Genomic DNA, 4,796 nt, shown 5'->3' with positions numbered 1-4,796 from the left:
ACTAGGTGTCTGCAGTCTGGTGATGAATACATCAGGAAAAAAAAAAAAGTCTGCATAAGCAGGCAAGTGATAGGGAGTGTTGACAGACATTGTGTGTGTCGTGAGCCCCACAGGGTAAACACTGGCTCCGTGCCTGTCATTCAAGTGCGCTCTCTCTCAGAGTAATGGGTGAAGATATCTGGCTGGGCTGCTTAAGCAGCCTGTTCTGTACCAGGGAACTGAAAAGGCTTCCTCAGGGCTCTGCTGGCCCACCAGCTACAGCCAGCATAAGAATAAACCTCCAAATGCATATTTTTAATGTCCCAAGAATGACAAATAGATAGAAACTCCTGATTTAACTTTTTAAAAGAATTTTATTGGAGTATAGTTGCTTTACAATGTTGTGTTAGTTTCTACTGTACAGCAAAGTGAATCTATGTATGTATACATAGATTCAGAAATTCTTTTTTGAATTTCCTTCCCATTTAGGTCACCACAGAGCACTGAGTAGAGTTCCCTGTGCTATACAGTAGGTTCTCACTAGTTATCTATTTTATACATAGTATCAATAGTGTATATATGTCAATCCCAATCTCCCTGAGCTAACTTTAATTTGTAGTAGCTGCCCAGAGCATGGTGTTAAGAAAGATTCTGAGGTTATATCTACATTCAGCAGAAGACTGATTAAATAGCACTATCTGCTATGGACACCACAGGGAGGAGTGAGGTATGATTTCCATATAGTTTTCATCTCTTCGTTCTGTTCTCCACCCTCCTTAGACGCCTGAAATACCTAGATTTGTATATTTTATGGTTTCAACATGATAACGCAAATACTTGTATACATATATAGCTGAAAGGGATTTAAATTAAAATTCAATTTAATAATCCTTATCAGGTGCTCATAAAGGAAAGTACAGTATAGTGGGTTTTATCATGCATTCCCAGTATTCCTAAACTCTTTTTTTTTTTTTTTTCCTAAACTCTTTTAAATAAGATCATAAAGCTACACTTTTTAGTTAGGTAAAGCTGGTATAAATGTAGAAATCAATTACATGGCAACTTTTCCCCCCAGTCTTATCAAGCTATTAACTTGAGAAACAGTGCCATTCATGGGAAAAAAAAGAGAGAGAGAGAAACTGACTTAAAGATACAAAAATGCAGTTTTTTGCATTGAGTATATATTCATGAATGATTCAGTAGATTTAGTCAGAACCTATACTGACATAAAGAGCAGTGAATGTCATGACCTTTAAGAATTATTATGGAAACAATCCTGAAAGCATTAAATAGAGAGAAACTATCCATCATTTGGTGAAACTGCTTAATATGTAATAATCGAAGAAAAATTGCTGAGAAATCTAAATTTGGTTCCAATGTCATCTGAAAATAAGAATTTTATTTAGAATTAAGAACAAAATAATATTTAAGAAGCGGCTTTATGGATTTGGGGGAATCTCAGGTCCAATGTGTTCTCAATGTGTTCTCAGAGTGAGACACTGTCAATGCTTTTCTGACATTTCTGAGTTCCATTAATTGCCATCTCAGTCACTTTTTAGTTTGTAATTTTTATTTCTCATAAACATCAAAACACAAGTGGGTGCTGATGAAATGACAGACAGCTATAAAGTCTATGTGTTTTCAGTGTCTGTGTAAGAGAAACTGAGGAAAACAAGAGGATGTCTTTAGGACCTAAGAATTCAGAAATAACCAAAGACACTCATGAAAAAAAATAAAATAAATGTAAAATTAAAATTAAATTGTACATGTACGTTAAGGGTGGGGAGATAGAGCGTACTAAGGAAATCTCAGAAAGCTAGGTGTCATATTTTTTAAACATTTCACAAGAACAGAAGAGAGACTTCTAGAGCTATCCTAAAAGTTTCCTAGAAGTTGGGAAAGTATCTTAAAGTAAATTTTCCCTCTAAAAGTTAAGAAAATTAATTTCATGTAAAAATTTGCTACAAAAGAATTAATATCAGCCTATACAATGTTATGTTAAGGAAAAAGAGATTAAATAGAGAATAACATTCCTGTAGACAGTGAACATCTTCCAGAAAGGCATTCCATAAAACCGAAGAAAACTATTATCAAATATTTCCAGAAAAAGAAAAAAAAAAAAAACCTAGAAACTAAAAATCCTTAAGAAAGTAATGCAAGATATGAAAGTATAGTAAAATAAGAATCAGAGAAAAGCTCATAAATTTGGTGACAGACCTCCAGAAAAAATCAGAAATAAAAGATATGTCATTTCAGAAACACTAAACTAGAAAACACACAAAGTGAAAAAACTCAACAGACAATTCCTTAAAAGATATAGAAGATAAAATAAAAAGTATTTAAAATCAAAAAGGGAAAAAGAAATGAAGAAGAGTGAAGAGAAAGTGACACAGAAACCAGGCAATCAAGATCCCAACCTGCATATAATGGACGTCTCTGAAGGAAGGAGACTAAGACTGGGAAAGGGAATAATTATAAAATCACAATTCTAGAAAATTCTTCTGAAAAGAAAAAGATTCAGAACTATACATTGAAAAGGCACAACGCATGTCTCGGAAAATAAATCCAGAATTACCAAAACTGAGATGTATTCTAGTAAAATCTTTGGATTTGTAAAACCACTGGGAATTAAAGACAAAGAAAATCATTTGAGTGGTCAGTACTTATAAAGAAAAGCAGTTTGTCATCAGACATTCTAACAGCATCGGCTTATGCCAGAAGACAAAAGAATATTAATTATAAGATAGCCAAGAAAAGAAAATGTGAATGAAAGACTTAATATCCAGGCAAACTGACTTTTACATATAATGACCACAGATAAATTGACTTTGCATGAAACTCAAACATTATTCTTTCCATGGGCTAGCTGTTCCTTGGGAATAAATTAGAATGTAAGCTTCAGACAACCAAAATAAATGTAGAGACGTCAACATAAAAACTAGTTATAAACATTAATTATGCTTACCTATAGAACTGAAACTATCGAATTGAGATTTATAAGTTAGAGATTATAGCAACTAAGACCCGTATGTACATACAGTATAACTGTAAGCAATACGGAAAGAAGAGGAGGATTATATGTAAAAAAATTTTTTTAGTGATCATATTATTGGTGGTAGTACTGGCATCTCATTTTATGTATTAATATAATTCTATCATCTCTGGCATATTAAGAATCAATATGTTGAGAGAAGTATAGCTAGTTGTAGGATAGAAGAGGTTGGATAAACAGTCTCTAGTCCTGACTTCTAAGTGGAAATATCAATATGAAAGCAGAACATTTTTTCTCTTAAAAATAAGAAAGAAATTTATCATTCAAAACTCTAAGTGGATTTATAGGTATATATTTGCAGATACGTTTTCAAATTCAAATTTAAATTAAGAATTTTAAGGTGTTTCCGTCACTGAAAAAGACTAGAAGCAATGACCCACCAACCTGGTAGAAATACACACCACATCCCAGTGTCCATTTCTTATTCTATTTTATTTATTTTTTCCCAGTGCCCATTTCACATGGGCTTCTTGGAGAAAGGACTGATTGCAAGTTGGGGGCAGGAAGTGTGCAAGTTAAGGAACTTGGGATAGCTTATCATTCTAGATAAGAAAAAAGTCTTCAGAGATTATGGAAAGGATGTGGGAACCTGCTCGGGAAGGATCTTACTGGTCAAAAACTGGACGAACTAAGTACCAATAAGGACAGCTAGAAACACATCATGTGAGTTCATAATCACATACACATGCATGAGAACACACATGCACACACACATATAACAAACAGAAAACAAAACAAATTCTAATGGGTCACTTTGGAGGATAGTAGGGAAGCAATAGCTGAAAAAGAGTAAATAAAGAGATAGAATCAAAATTTATTCTGCATTTCCTTTACAAAGTATATCCATTGGGAAACCAAAAAGAAGGTGGTGTAAAGTTTCTCTTTGTAAAGGCCCCCAGCAAAGGAAGTGTTATCAGTTAATTATTATAAGAATGAAGCATAATAAAACATCTCCTCAAATCTCTAAGTCTTAAAATAGCAAATATTTATTCTCAAGGATCTGAGGATCAGTTAAATGTTGGCTGACCTAGGCGGGGCTCAGCTGAGTACCTGACTTCAAGCTGCAGGTTCAGTTGGCCATGGCTATTCCACAGATGTCCATTCTGGGGCCCAGGGTGAAGGTATGATTGACAATGTGATTCAGGGGAAGCTTTTCTCATGGTGACGGCAGAACACAAGATGGAAAATAGAAACATAGGAGGCTCTTAAAACCTAGGCATGGAACTGTTAATCCCACCTACCTACCATTGGCCAAAGCAGGTGACATGTCCAAGGTCGAGGTCAAGAGGCAGAAAATGCACTTTGCCTTTGTGATGCCAAGGCAAGGGTGTACAGTGGGTACAGAGAAGGGTGAAGAATTGGGACCAAAACTTCAATCTTCCTCAGATATAATTAGAATATTATTGTTTTGCCATCACAAATACATGAAAGAATCTATGCATTTATGTCAATACTGACAACATCATGAAAAGATACAGTCTCCAACACAAATAAATTAAAGGATCTAGCTAGGCATTGATGTCAAAACTGACAACATCATAAAAAGAGACAGACACTGCACACCTCTTGTTGAAGAACACTCCACCACTTATAAAGTTATCTTGTCCCTTCCCCCCAAATAAACCAGATTACATGTGATTAACTCTCCAGATATAATAACTAATTTACAGGAAATATTAAGTGAAGAGGAATATGTTAAACTATATTGTGAGAATGCAACCAGCAAAACTCAGACTGAAAAACTCTATAAGAAAAATGATCAAGC

Source organism: Monodon monoceros, unplaced genomic scaffold (assembly GCF_005190385.1).
Source record: "Monodon monoceros isolate NGI ecotype Baffin Bay Population unplaced genomic scaffold, NGI_Narwhal_1 Super_Scaffold_3, whole genome shotgun sequence".
In the NCBI taxonomy this organism is placed as follows: domain Eukaryota; kingdom Metazoa; phylum Chordata; class Mammalia; order Artiodactyla; family Monodontidae; genus Monodon; species Monodon monoceros.
This window is presented reverse-complemented; position numbering follows the sequence as displayed.